This window comes from Eschscholzia californica, unplaced genomic scaffold (genome assembly GCF_041429995.1).
Source record: "Eschscholzia californica isolate CP2 unplaced genomic scaffold, dmEscCali1.0.p SCAF_2, whole genome shotgun sequence".
Taxonomy (NCBI): domain Eukaryota; kingdom Viridiplantae; phylum Streptophyta; class Magnoliopsida; order Ranunculales; family Papaveraceae; genus Eschscholzia; species Eschscholzia californica.
In genome coordinates, this window is record NW_028238309.1 from 52,177,646 (window position 1) to 52,193,696 (window position 16,051).

Here is a 16,051-nt window from a genome sequence, read left to right on the forward strand (position 1 = left end):
TCAGATTACTCGATTGTAATTAATTGATTAATTGAATGAAATTGAGTTTCTACTCTGATTTGGCTTTTTAACAGACAAGAATTTTTGTATCAAATATATTTTTTCCAACGGAAAAACTATGAAAATTGTATAATTTATTTTTCTATTAAACGTACTAAGAAGGCGGAGGCCTTCTTTTCAATAAGTTGTTGTTTAATTGTTGTGTTGAATACTTTTTATGTTCAATTTATCTTATGATTAAAATATTTTAATTTGAATAGATGGAAATATGCTTTTAGTTTTAAACAATATAACTAAATTTAAGAAGAGTGATTTGAGTCCACCACCCTTTAGTGTAACGGATGGACACCCCTCTTAAGACCATGAGGTCGCGGGATCGAGTCTCGCTGGAAGCAGTTACCATCAAGATTTATCCTATGTAATTTAGGCTATAATAATGTAATAATTTGTCGGGCTTTAGGCCTCTTTCATTCTCAGTTTAAATTAGGCGGTTATCGTGCTCATTACATCTCCATGATGCATCTATGCCTTGTAACGACTAACGTAGACCGTAGTCGAATTCTCATAAAAAAAAAAGAAGAGTGATTTGAAGATCTACTTTTATTTTTAAAATAAAAATCTTTACATCTATTAAACGTAGTTGAGATTTGGAGGTGTTATTTGTCATATAGTCAGCCACGTAGCGATTTGTGCTCGGGTTCTTCACGTATAGGCACTGCCCACCTGCTCATTCGTTGTCGGGCCAAAAGGACCTGTATATGCATAAGAGGTAATTTCTAAAAAGGTCAAAATAATATTGAAAATGAGTAGAAAAGCACAAAACATTTGAAAATTATTATTTAGGTCAAAAAGTGTGCAAATACTAAAATACCCCTTTTTGTCTTTTTGTGTAGCTAAATTCTTTTATTTTTCTTTAAACTTTAAATCGATATAACTTTTGTTTGAGATGTCGGATTTCAATAAAAATTATATATTTAGAAATGATTTTTCATTAGCTTTCTAACAAGATCCACTTTCAATATTTTTTTCGAAAAAAAAAACCCAGAAAAAAACGGCGTTTTTTTCCTTTACGTTTTTATGCAAACGTGTTTGCAACATTCTGTTATGCAAACGTGTTTGCTAAAATCTGTTATGCAAACGTGTTTGCAAAAATCTGTTATGCAAACGTGTTTGCAAAAATCTGTTCTGCAAACGTGCTTGCAACAATCTGTTCTGCAAACGTGCTTGCAACAATCTGATCTGCAAACGTGTGTTTGCAACAATCTGATCTGCAAACGTGTGTTTGCTTAATGTAAACTGCAAATTGTGTTTGCAAAGCTTTGCAGAATATCATCTTGAGTTGCATATCTTGCAAACTCGATTTGCAAATCGAGAATATACACTAAGAGTATGTGCCTGTGAAATCTTGAGTTTGAAATTGATTTCATCATTCATTATATAAAATGTAAATGTTTTATGTACATGTCTATTAAGTTTGTTCATTGGTGGCTATCGGTTTCTCGTATACACAACGTTCACCAAACACCGGGTCCCTGCTTTCAATTAGTGTTTCAGCAAGTAAATATGAACCTAGAAAGGTTATCGAATCTTCTGGCCTATTTGGATGTCACTTTTGATTTTTGTGGAAGTTGCAGCAAGCCCATCCACCCCTTAAGATGCCAACGGATTGTTAGCTAAAATATGTCACGTAACTTCATTCAGTTTAGTACATGTCTTCAACATATCTGCGTAAATCTTCAAATACCCTTTGATGATTATATTATAAGTAATTGATTCGGACGAAACCCCATTTTTCGACATCGATTAAACATCTCTTTAGCATCTTTTGGTCGATTGTTCTCAACTAAAACATTGAAGCAGGAAACTAAAAGATTGTAATGTACGAGTGCAATTGAAAGAAGGGATCTTATGAAACAAATCAATAGCTTTATCAGATAAATTACACTTCCCATAGCTTTGTATTCCAAATTGCCTTCTTCATAACTCTGCGAACAGATTTGAAAGACCAAGGATGATGAATTGGAAGTATGTGGTCTCTTCCTTCTGATATGCTCCACGCAGGCTGATCTGTCACCCACTTCAAGGCATCCTACATACCCACCCAACAAGGACAAAAGAACTATAAATGTACATATAACTATTTGTAACCATGTCAAGAGAGACAGAGGAAGTATTTCAATCTCAAAACAACATCCATCAATTGCTGAACCTATGCAAGAAGTTGAATATAATAAATAGAAAACTCCCCCTAAAATATCACATATAGAAGAACACTGAAGTTTTTTTAACTAATAACCCAATTATATTTATATCAGCTCTAAATAGGCACATTAGCAAGCATGGGATCTCCGAAGGGCATGATTCTCGCTCTCTTATGGATGTTCTCACTCTCTTTTAAACAAATGAATAACTATATACCAAGCTTCTGGCTAATAAACTACTCAAATTTGATTCAACAATAATTTAAAAATCATTTTACAAACTGAATATAATGGGTTATTTTATCTAGCAAATCTGTACATTTTACATGTTCGAAATTGTTCATATCACCATGTTGCATCATAATCTTAGTAAACAAGTACGTAAAACAGGACCAGTGAGTTTGATAAGTTTCTCCACAAATTAAACTCAAAACAACTAAACTAGTACTTAATAAATGAAAGGAATACATCCTAAATTCAGAAAACTAATGAAAGATTCGTTATACACCTAAACACGCATGACTAAGGGGAAATAACTTAAAACTTGGCAGTGTTTGTCATAAGTACGGGGTTCCGGTTTCTATCAAGTTACAGCCGAAACCCATGTTACTAAAGTAGGTTTGTTTCATCCAAGCACTCTCTCATTTCCTTAAACAAATTCAATATCGAACGAGGCAACCCATTTTGCAGAAGCCCTGAAATCAAGGCGTTATAGCTCACTACACTCTTATCTCCAATCAGCTCGATTACTCTCAGAGATGAAACCAATTCCTAAATTCAAGTACATTGTAAGTACAGACGTAGCAATATAAATATTCATCTCAACTCCCAATTTCACCACAAACCCATGTAATTGCACCCCGCCGATACGCTTTCACAAGCGGGTAAAACACTAGCTAACGCAAACGAATTTGGTCGAAACCCTACAACTCCTAAGTACTTAAACACTAAGAAAGCATCTCTACAACACCCATTTTGTGATAACCCAGAAATTACAACATTAACAGAAGAAACATTTCTTTCAGGCATTTTATCAAGCAACTTAAGACCATTCTTTAAAAGATTAACTTTGACCATTCTTTAAAAGATTAACTTTCATGTACATACCTGGAAGAGTTGTAGCTATATAAACTGTATCATCTAATCCAGTTTTCATAGGCTAGGCATAGATTTGAACACCAAAAGAAGCTAAATTTAGCTTCCCACAAACTTTCATGTACATAGCCCTTGTTCGTCACCAAATTTTGGGCTTCGTTTTTCTAGGGTTTGTATCATCAACATTAGAAACGAACCTGAACTTAAGTTTTTTCGAATCTAGAAGAACAAGATGCATCGATGAAGAAGAACCGCAGAAGAATCGGAGAAAGAGGAAGAAGAAGAAACTAAATTTCTGATTTTTTTAGAGAGAGAATTATTTTAGAGGGTGAGGTTATTTTGGGAATGAAAATAAAAGAAAGTGACCTTATTAATAATTATCAATATTATTTCAAACTTTACCTATTATTACATATAAATTTTTAGTAACTTCTACTTAATAAAAAATAACTTAGAGCATCTCCAATGCAACACTCAATCTTAGAAACTCCGAGTGCCACTTAGGATTTTTAGAGTTTTTCCTTAAAAACCATCTCCAATGCAACACTTTATCTGGATCTCTAAGATGACGTGTCGAGGGTGGAATAGAGATATCTCAAGAGGACACTCTATTTCTCGAGTGTCCTCTTGAGATATCTCTAATTGTCCACCTCATCAATATTTGATTTTCAACCAATAGAAATCGAGTCTTCTATATTTTCTAAAATAACTAATTATTTATTTACAAAAATAACCATGACACATAAGTAAATAAGATAAGTTTAGAGTTTTACATTGGAGACACAAACAATTTGAGGATCTTTATTGACTCCATCTAGGAGTGAGAATCTCAATTGGAACTTGACACATAGGATGAATAGAGATTTTTTTGAGTTTTGCATTGGAGATGCTCTTAGGCTTTTTCAGTTATTTTAATAATATTTTCACCCCAACAAGTCATTTTCCCTATGCATAACCCATCAACTATCAAATAGTTTTTCGAAGAATCATTTTTCAATGCAACATATTATAGCATGCATATTAGACCTACACATTATAAGATCACAAAATAAAAATGATATAAGAATATGAATTTATTTAGTTATTACCTGGTTATCCCAGTCGGTTCTCCACGTAATAATTACAAGTACGAGGGTTTGAACAGCGGTACCGATTAACATTCCAATCCAAATACCCTGCAAAAATCACAAACCAATGAAAATGTCAATCAACTACTTTGAAATATTTTAATAAGAACAATATCAAATTAAGATGCAAATTAAGATGAGTTGAGTATGAGGCTCACAGTGACTTGGAAATTAATGATGTAACCAAGGATGATACCAAGATGAATTCCAATCAAGTAATAGCAAGCTATGTCAACATAAGCTACTATACTTTGCCATCCTGCCCCAACAGCAGCTCCTGTAAATTAATAAGCAAAAAAACACATGATGTTTATGCTCGCGCATAGGCCTTTAGCCCAATGGTTCTGATATTCGCACCTCCTCCAATATGTAATTTACAGATGATTCTAATGACATGATGTCATGAAATAGTAATCTTGGTTGATTGATTATAAAAAAATTGAACTTTGAATATGAGAAAAAAAGGTAAATTAAGAAGACAAAACAAAGAGTAATAAAATGACCTGAGAGGACAGGCTGAACACTGCTGAGAAGTATAGAACATGCAAGTAAAGGAGCAAGTTCTCCAACTGTTGCAACCACCTCTTTACTATTTGTAAATATGTAAGCAACTTTTCCTTTTGCAAACAAAAAGAACATAAATAAAATGACCCCAATTGCTAATGATGTAAACACTGACACTAATATTGCAAATGTTGCGGCTTTCGCGTTTCCTCTTTCAAGCTCGTTCCCTACTCTTACACTGCATCATTTTTAACGGTACTGTAAGTTTTTCTCTTTGTTTGGAAACAAAAAGATCAGAACTTTGGTTTTCCGTAAATATATCTCTCTACTGCAAAGAGCAGGGTTGGATTCTTGAATCACAAGGGATTTGGTCATTGTTAAAGACAATGTGCCATTTCAAAATGAAAAGAAAAAAATATCGATGATACCTTGTTGCTGTTAAGAAGCCAAGAGATATCATGGTCTCCCACCCATTGATGTTAAGACTGTAATCAACATGTACTTAAAGAATTAGTATGAAGATATCTAGAGAAGTAACCAACAAAACAAACGAAACGTAAGGTGAAGAAGATTTAAGTAGGCACCATATGGCTAGGGCATTAATAGCTACTTCAGCATTCTTCATGTTTCCGGTTAAAAAGAACCAATATTGACTTGTACCATAGTTCCAAACTGTTTGATCATAACAATATCTATATCAGATTAACAACTCAACATCTTCTAAAAGACATTTTCTTTATGAAACTCCCATGAGAACATAAAGAGGGTTTTTCAAATTAGAATTTTTATTGGAAAATTTTATATGTACTCACCCCTTCTACCCAACAACAAGCACCCAAAAATACTTAATTTGGGTGCTTGTTGTTGGGTAGAGGTGATGATTTCCCTCACACTTATAAATTTACACTTTGTTGTTCCCTTGTTTTATGGGTGCTTGTTGTTGCGTTGTACCGATAAGTTTTCCCTCAATAGACAGTTTGGGCTAAGATCAATTATAGCATGGGTACGTACTAGTGTTGGGTGGTCTTAGGCCTCTCTCCATCCAAAACCTAGTTCAAGAATTGAGACTTTCCCTTGCACTTGTTACCTCACCGCCCGCCTCTTCACAACCAATGTGGGATTATTCTATTCACAAGTAAACGGAGAAGGAGCTTACCATACCATGGCACCAGAAGATAGAGAAAGCTTAATAACAGGCCAAAGATCCTTAAAAGCAAGGAGTGAAAAACCAGTCCATGTCTCAGGACAACCACCACATATAACAAACAATATCTGACCCAAATTTGGTATCCAATTAGCTATGATCATGGAACCCATTGCACCACTAAGCCCCCAGTTGAACTTAATAATGAAGACCCATGAAAGTAAAAGATGAATGCAAAGTGAAGCTGCTGCCAGGTATGAAATGATCATGCTCTTGCTTTGAGCTTGTAGATACATTTGGCAAGTGAGTGATGCAACGGAGGAGAACAAAACTGGAATCATCCATAGTGCGATCACACCCGCAACGTTTGCGATCTCGTCTTCTTGACCTAGAAGTTTAAGTATTGGGGCTGTGAGGAGGAAAATAGGTAAAAGGAAGAGAGAAGTAATGATCAGAACAACCCAAGATCTTTGAAGATATATTCCTAACATATGGTATTGTTGTGCTCCATATGCTTGCCCACATAGAGTTTCCAATGCACTTGCCATTCCCAACTGCACACGATACAAGAATAATACTTTTCTGTTATTAGTTATACCATTTCAATGGTGCCTATAGATCTTCCCATCATTTACCTACAATAGATATTAGTAATTACATAGAATACACGAGTTATTTTCTTATATGTACGAGACTTCTTAAGAATCTAATCCGATGCAAGGAAAAAAGACTACTTGTACTACCAAATTGTATAATGGATCTATATATGAAAAAGGGTTCATGCTACTTATTTCAAATTTCTACTTAATATGTCCCTCTAACTTTCATAGTTTTGATATACTTAATCCCTTTGTACATAATATAATTCAATAAGTAGCAGTTCTCAGTGCCAATGCTCGAAGGGGATGTGTCGGCACCTTTAATTGTTGTTGGTGATACAGTTGTGGTACACAAACTGTTAGAATCGGAGTCGATTTTGGCTCGATCTGACTCGTCAAACTTGGAAAAGGAACACGCCAATAGTTCGTCTCACTAAGCTCTTAAACTTAGAGCCAAGAATCAGTCTAATCCAGTTTTGAATGAATGAGATACTCAAGTCTGAAGTTTGGACGAAGACTGGTTTATTTAGGGATTAAACGACAATAAAGAAATGTTAATTTGGAAGTCATTTGGGCAAAAGGAGCACGTCCAGATCGGACGACGGCTTGCATTTTACCCGCGCCAAAGCCCTTGATCTAACAATCGCACATTGCATCCTTCGGGATCTTGGTGGGACGCCCACCAGGAGCGTCGAATCTACGGTAGCCGACAGCTCGAGCTCTACCCTGTCGAGCATGGAGTGAGATAACCCCAAAACTCCATCTGGCGACCATTTGGCCTCTTCTTTTGGGTCGTTTCAAGACTACTCCAGGGGATCAGGTTCCCTCCGCGTTTTGGAGCTAAGATCTGACACCTCACATCGCAGTCGACCAAGATCAATTGTAATCAACTAATGCCACACTTTTTGAAGAGTTGTGGTCCTACAAATCCAAGAGACATGTCCATGATGAATGTATCTATTTGATTCTTGCGTATAAGATCTAAATCACCGCCTTGCAAACACCTTGTAGTGTCTTGTAAACACCTTTCACCGCCTTGCAAACACCTTGCAGTGCCTTGCAACTCATTTGCAAAATATTTTTGGAATCAATTTGCATCAGGTAAATGACTTGTCTTTTTCTTTGCAGAGTTTATTGTGCATTTTACATATGCCTATTCATTTTGAATATTACAAAAGGCGAGGATATTCAAGAAATAGAGGTGGAACCACAATAAATGAGGAAACTTAGTTGAGAGATAGTTGCTCAAGTGATTTCAAATGATAAATAATGTTGGTCTAAGTCGAAACAAGACTTTTTAATTTGTTTTTTCTTGTGAATATTTTGATAAATGAATGAATGTGTTTGTGAATATTTTGATCAATGAATGTGATATGGAAGGTGATTTCCTTATGATAATTTGTTCTCATATATGTTATTTATTCAGTATGCAAACACCTTGCACTGCCTTGCAACTCAATTGAGTGTCTTACAAACACCTTGCAATGTCGTGCAAACACCTTGCAATGTCATGCAAACACCTTGCAATGCCTCGCAAACACCTTGCAGAGTCTTGCAATGGCCTTGTAGTGCCTTGTAAAAGGTTTGCAAATTATTTTTTGAATTGATTTAAAAGAGTTCCAAGAACAATTACATAATGCTTAAATGTTTCTAACTTAAAGTTATATTTTTTTTTATTCTGTTAATTGCTTTAAAATTTTACAGAAAAACAGGGGCTCCGCTCCCGAACCGTCGTAAAAAGAAGGTCAACAATGGTTAACAAATAAATTTCAAGCTCCTAAAATTACATTCTATTATTGCTCTGAATATTTCTTGCAAACACCTTGCGAACTTCCAAAGGAATCATGGAATTCTCAATTTGAACATAAGCAACTATCATGATTGCCAAAAAAAACATTCCTCATTGGCATTTCATCAAACAACTTGCAGTGTCTTGCAAACTTCCAAAGGTTTCATATCAATTTGAGCATAAGCCCCTATCATGATTGTATAAGAAGAAATATTTCTCACATGCACTTCATCAAGCAACTTTTCAGCTATTTCATCCAATCCAAATCTTGTATAACCAACTCTTTCAAGCATTTTATCAAAGACATTCCTTGCATCAACTATACTTCCACAACTACCATACAAATCGAACAACAACTTATGCATAATGCTTGATGTTCAAATAAACTAGTAGCATACACAGGAAATTCAAACTCTCTCTCTCTCTATAGATTTATTCACCGAAAGTTAACTCAAATCCCTCAAAATCATCTTCAAACAACAAATAAAGATATTCAATCACCTAAACCTAAAATGGATTGATGATTTGATAAACGTCCAATGTTCCCTCGCGAAATCGCGCAATTTTTCTTGGCTCGTTTTCCCTCTCATTGAAAAAACTTCATGTTTATTGTCTATGAGTTTCCTGATATTTTTCGTTAAACAAAGGGTATTTTCGACTTTGAAAAAGAGAGTGTATTTAAAATGTCTTTCATGAATATTTGAAAATTTATTTGGGCCTAGAAAGTTAAAAAAAACAAGTTGTCTTTTTAACAAAAGAAAACAACATGAATGTTAAAATAAGAGGCAGATGTACCTGAATGCCAATAGCAAATCTCATGAGAACAGTGATAACAAGAGAATAAGCAGCTAAATCTTTGGAATAGATATGTCCAATGAAAGCTTGGCTGATCATATAAATCCCAATGCTTGAAACTCTTGCAAAAATAGAGGGTCCAGATACGATCCAAAGTTTTCTCGACTCGTCCAACACCTTCTCCCTCAATTTCTCATCTTTTTCTCTTTTCCCTCCCAACAGCTTCTCTTTTATAGAACTCATTTTCTTAATTTTTGATCGATTTTCAAAAATATTGTCTTCACCCTATTAAAATAACCAAACCAATTACCCAACGAAACAAGACGAAACAAGACGAACAGAGAAGAAAGCAAATAATAGAGGAAAAAACAAGAAAATTGCGCACCCACGGATTATTATTATTAGTTACGAAAAAACAATATATTGTCTCTAATTCTCGTGAGCTCCTCTATATCTTCCTACAAATGGATATACTCGGCTTTGTCTATTCAAAGTCTTAGGAATCTTGTGCCATTCTTTTGCTGCCCAAAAATATTCATCAATTGTTTTGGTGTGAAGATGTGACTTGAGAGTAATTGTTGAAAACGTCTCTGTATTTCAATTTCTAGACTGTCCTTATAAAAAGACAAGAGGAGAAGGAAAGAGAATGAATGGGAGAAGTCGACGACCCTCTGTCTGTGACGGAAAAAAACTAGAGAGGGCACACACCACCCCCTCTCGTATATATATAAGAAAAAACATAATGGGTGTGAAATATGCAATTGCGAATTGGACCATTTGACAAGTAATTTATAATTAAATATTGAGTAGTGATCTAAACGTGATATCATTTACTATTAGTATCGTTGTGTCATGGTGCTCCGCTTGTAACTTGTAAGTAAACGTGAGTCTACTTATATTTTATTTTATTTTGTTTTTAATTCATACATTCATCATATGAAGGGATACGAAATATGGCATTAATGTATCGAGTGGATAGAAAATTTCATAAACTGCCCACAAAGAAATAGTTTGAACGCCATTAAACAGTTCTTAGAAACCATGATCACAAACCCTAATAAAAGCCACGAGGAACTCTACATATACTTAAATGCAACACATACACCTATAAAATAGATATGACAAGTTTAGAGACAACAATGCAACCGCCGTGATTCGAATCTACGAGGTCTAGGTATTTTAGCGAGATACACATTCAACTGGGCTACAAGCCTATAACCATGTATTAACAATTGTTGGTTAAACATTATAGGCATAATAGATTTAAATAAACAAAAATAATTTTTTTAGTTAGATAAAGTTAGGTGTATCAATAGATATTGAGATTCGAAATCTGATTTGAATTCATATTCTATTAGGGGAAACTTGTTGAAAGTATCACCATCAAACTCTCCTTCATCTTCTAGAAGGTTCTTTCTAGAGAACTCTTTCTCTAGAATTATCCTTAACTATAAAAATATCTAGTATCTAGATTATTATTTTATTAGTGTATTCTAGAAAACTACTTCTAGAATAATGGTTCTACAACTTTCTAGAGAAGCTTCTAGAAAGTATCTTACATACTCTAGAAATATCCTAGGACTAGTATAAATACCTATGTAACCCTTCTCATTTGATCATCATAAGATCAAGCAACTTGAGAGGTTGTGTATAAGTGAGAGTATATAAAGAGTGAGTGTGGGTGTAGTTAAAAAGAGTGTTTGAGTTGTGAGTCATAAGTCTATAAAAGCAAAGTGTTTGTAATTATCTTTGAGAAATAAAAGTATATATTTCAAAGATAAAGTTCTCATCCTAAAGACATTATTCTTCAACAATCTGGTATCAGAGCTAGACGATCAAGGATCGTTCTTTATCCATTAAGGCTCGCTAAGTGTTATTCAACATTTGGAGAACAGTTTGGGACTGTGAAGAAAATTGGTCTGGGACCAAGTTTGGTAACTTTGCATCATCAAAGCAATGGCGGATCTTGCTAGCTCAACTGGTGGACTCACTAAACTCAACAACAGTAACTACAGATATTGGCAGACACGTATCAAGTCTTACTTGGAAGGACAAGACTTGTGGGAGGTGGTTGGTGGTATCGAAACTACTCCACCAAAAGATAATGTTAATGAACTTAGAAAATGGCGAATCAAAGCTGGAAAAGCATTATATGTGCTGAAGACTACAATCGAGGATTAACTACTTGAGCATATTGAAGACGCGGATACACCAAAGGCAGCATGGGACAGGTTTGCATCCCTTTTCTCTAAAACTAACTTAGCTCGTCTCCAACTCTTAGAAAATGAGTTGATGAGTACGACGCAAGGCAAAATGTCGATCAATCAATATTTTCTTAAAATAAAAAATATTTGTCGAGAGATTAATGAGTTAGATCCGAAGGCAAAAATCGGCGAAGATCGGATGAAAAGATTGATTGTTCGGGGTTTGAAACCTGAATACAAGCAAATAATCACAGCAGTTCGTGGCTGGGCCACTCAACCATCTCTACTAGAGTTAGAGAACCTATTAGCTGAAGAAGAGACATTGTCCAAACAAGAATTTGGAGTCTCATCAAGGAATGAAGAGGAGGCACTCTTCAACAACAAGAGTAAAGGAAAATATGGAAGGAAAAACTTTACAAAATATGAAAGAAAGACAGAGAAGTCACATGATACGAGTTTAAGATCAAAGGGAACTCAAATTCCCAAGGAAAAATATCAGTCTACTAAGGGAGATCAAAGACGCAACCATGAATGTTTCAATTGCGGAAAAAAGGGTCATTTTGCTAGAGACTGTTGGTACAAAAAGAAACCATTCGAAGGCAATGTAGTAACTTCGAGTGGTCAAAAAGATAGTAGTGAAGATGAATGGGACTTCCATGCTACTGTGGCAGTAACTGGGTCCGCCCAAGAATCGAGTGTTGGAGAGAAGATAAATCCAAGTACAAATGAAGAAGAACTAGCAGTAGTTGCAGCATCTGACCCTAAAAGAGTAAATTATGATGAAGATTGGATCGTTGATTCTGGGTGCTCCAATCATATGACCGGTGACAAGAAGAAGCTGTCAAATATGTGTGAGTACACAGGAGGTAGAGTGGTACTTACAGCCAGTAACTCAAGATTGCCAATTGCACATGTAGGAAAGTCAATAGTAAGTTCTCGTCTCAGTCCTCAACAAGTGCAGTTACAAAACGTCTTCCATGTTCCAGGAATGAAGAAGAACTTAGTATCAGTGTCACAAATGACATCATCAGGTAACTATGTATTGTTTGGTCCTGAAGATGTAAAGGTATATCACGACCTTAAAATTTCAGGGACACCAATAATGAAGGGGCAACGACTAGAATCTATTTACGTATTCTCAGCAGAATCAGCATACGTAGATAAGACACGAAAGAATGAGACTGCAGACTTATGGCATGCACGATTAGGACATGTGAGCTATCAAAAGCTGAAGATAATGATGGAAAAATCAATGTTGAAAGGTCTCCCACAATTAGATATTCGAGGAGATACCATCTGTGCGGGGTGCCAATATGGTAAAGCACATCAACTACCATACAAAGAATCAAAGTTCAGGGCTAAGGAGCCTCTGGAGCTAGTTCATTCAGATGTGTTTGGAAAAGTGAAGCAAGCATCCATCAGTGGGAAACAATACATGGTGACCTTCATCGACGATTACTCAAGGTATGTATGGGTATATTTCTTAAAAAATAAGTCTGATGTCTTCGGCATATTTAAGGAGTTTCGAGAAAATATTGAAAACGAAGTAGGAAAGAAAATCAAGTGCTTACGCACAGATAATGGGGGAGAGTATACCTCCGAAGAGTTCTCAAACTACCTTAAAGAATGCCACATTCGAAGACAACTAACTTGCTCAAATACCCCACAACAAAATGGTGTGGCTGAGAGAAAAAATAGGCATCTTGCAGAAATATGTCGAAGCATGTTACATGCCAAAAATGTTCCTAGTCGTTTTTGGGCAGAGTGCATGAAAACAACTGCAGATATAATAAATAGACTTCCACAAGCAAAGTTAGGGTTTGTATCACCTTATCAGAAGTTGTGGAAAGCTAAGCCTGCAGTAAGTCACTTTAGAGTTTTTGGATGTGTGTGCTACGTGTTTATACCTGATCATCTACGTAGCAAGTTCGATAAGAAAGCAATACGATGTATCTTCGTAGGATATGATAATGAAAGAAAAGGATGGAAATGTTGCGATCCTACGACTGGTCGTTGTCATACATCAAGAAATGTAGTATTTGATGAAGCTGCAAGTTGGTGGACGACACAACAGGTGGTGCTTCCAGACTCCGAGAGCTTAGAAGAAAAGCTCCAATAAAAGTTAGGAGAAGATAAACAAAAGGAAGTACAACTTGAGGAGGAGGAGGAACTAAGTCCTCTAGAAGAAATTAGAGACGTTGAACTTAGTCGAGAAAGATTACATAGTCCACGGAAAACTGGGGTACACTCAGAGACTTCAGAAGAAAGGCAAACAAATCAACAAAATAAAGAAGCAGAGACAACACTTAGAAGGTCAACCAGGCAAAGAAAACCTAACCCTAAGTATCATAATGCAAATTTAGCCGAGGACATAGAACCGACGTGTTATGAAGAAGCTTCACAAAGGGTCGAGTGGCAGAAAGCAATAGAAGAAGAAATTTCTGCACTGAAGCAAAATCAAACCTGGGAGCTAGTTCCTAAGCCAAAGGATGTGAACCCAATATCTTGCAAATGGGTTTATAAGGTAAAAACTCGTCCTGATGGATCTATTGATAGATATAAGGCTAGACTGGTAGCTCGGGGATTCTCACAACAATACGGACTAGACTATGATGAGACATTTAGTCCAGTGTCTAAGATGACAACCATAAGAGTCCTAATAGCACTAGCAGCAAGTAAGTCCTGGAAGATGTGGCAGATAGACGTCAAAAATGCGTTCCTTCACGGAGAATTAGACAAAGAGATATACATGGAGCAACCAAGGGGATTTGAGAGCAAAGCCCAACCAGCCTATGTTTGCAAGCTGAAGAAGGCATTATATGGATTGAAACAAGCCCCGAGAGCTTGGTATGGCAAAATAGCAGAGTTCTTAGTTCAAAGTGGATATTCGGTTACACATGCTGATTCAAGCTTGTTCATAAAAGTACGAGAAGGAAGACTAACAATTATACTAGTCTATGTAGATGATTTAATCATCACAGGAGACGACAAAGAAGAAATCCATCAAACAAGAGAAAACTTATCAGTAAGATTTCAGATGAAGGAGCTTGGAGAATTGAAACACTTTCTTGGGCTTGAGGTAGATCGAACTAACCATGGCATATTTGTCTGTCAACACAAGTACGCCAAGGATTTACTACAAAAGTATGGAATGCAAGATTGCAAGCCTATCTCAACACCGTTGGAGCCTAATACTAAGTTGTGTGCAAAAGAAGGCAAGGACCTCAATGACACAACAATGTACCGACTTGGTAGGAAGTTTAATATACCTGACACTGACACGACCTGATATAGCATTTTCTGTCGGAGTCGCAAGTCGGTTTATGCAGGACCCAAAGAAGCCTCACTTGGAAGCAGTGAAAAGAATTTTGAGATACGTGAAGGGTACTATTGACTACGGTATTTTATACAAGAAAGGTGAAGCTTGTAAAGTAGTTGGCTATTGCGATGCAGATTATGCAGGAGATCATGACACACGAAGGTCAACTACAGGATATACATTTAGCCTTAGTTCAGGAGCCATATCTTGGTGCAGCAAAAGGCAACCAACTGTATCTCTGTCAACCACAGAGGCAGAATATAGAGCAGTAACTATGGCAGCTCAAGAAAGCACATGGCTGATGCAGCTAATGAGAGATTTACATCAGATTGCAGATTCTGCAGTGACATTATACTGTGATAATCAGTCAGCGGTACGCCTAGCTGAAAATCCAGTATTCCATGCAAGAACTAAACATGTGGAGGTACACTATCACTTTATTAGAGAGAAGGTACTTCAAGGTGAGATAGAGATGAGAGCAATCAATACAGAGAACCAGGTAGCAGATATATTCACGAAAGGACTAGGCGTTGCAAAGCTTGGCGATTTTCGAAAGAAGCTTGGTATGACTTCAAGAGCTGAGCAAAGCCAGGAGAGTTGATGTTGAGGGGGAGTGTTGAAAGTATCACCATCAAACTCTCCTTCATCTTCTAGAAGGTTCTTTCTAGAGAATTCTTTCTCTAGAATTATCCTTAACTATAAAAATATCTAGTATCTAGATTATTATTTTATTAGTGTATTCTAGAAAACTACTTCTAGAATAATGGTTCTACAACTTTCTAGAGAAGCTTCTAGAAAGTATCTTACATACTCTAGAAATATCCTAGGACTAGTATAAATACCTATGTAACCCTTCTCATTTGATCATCATAAGATCAAGCAACTTGAGAGGTTGTGTATAAGTGAGAGTATATAAAGAGTGAGCGTGGGTGTAGTTAAAAAGAGTGTTTGAGTTGTGAGTCATAAGTCTATAAAGCAAAGTGTTTGTAATTATCTTTGAGAAATAAAAGTATATATTTCAAAGATAAAGTTCTCATCCTAAAGACATTATTTTTCAACAAAACTTATAGTCAATTTGAGTGAGAATGTAATTAAATTATCGGTCTTATACAAGTTTGGGCCTGATTTGGATCTGGGCACGATGACATCCAGCAAATAATCAATTTTCTATTTAAATAAATATATTGGATACTTACAATAAGAAAAATGTGTGTGATCTCCATTAATCTCAGAAAAAGTAATTACCACAGTTTATAGACTATTATGAATCAAAT

General features: G+C 35.9%; 1 long non-coding RNA gene and 1 pseudogene across 1 annotated transcript; both read right to left on the reverse strand.

Annotated features, from left to right (window-relative positions):
- Nucleotides 1-671: 671 nt before the first annotated feature.
- LOC147558880 (protein DETOXIFICATION 21-like) lies at nucleotides 672-9,497 on the reverse strand (annotated as a pseudogene).
- On the reverse strand, nucleotides 1,411-3,617 carry LOC147558881 (uncharacterized). Its single transcript, XR_015233544.1, has 2 exons — nucleotides 3,309-3,617; nucleotides 1,411-2,089 (listed from the first exon to the last, which is right to left on the reverse strand). It is a non-coding gene; the product is annotated as an uncharacterized LOC147558881 (long non-coding RNA).
- Nucleotides 9,498-16,051: the final 6,554 nt, after the last annotated feature.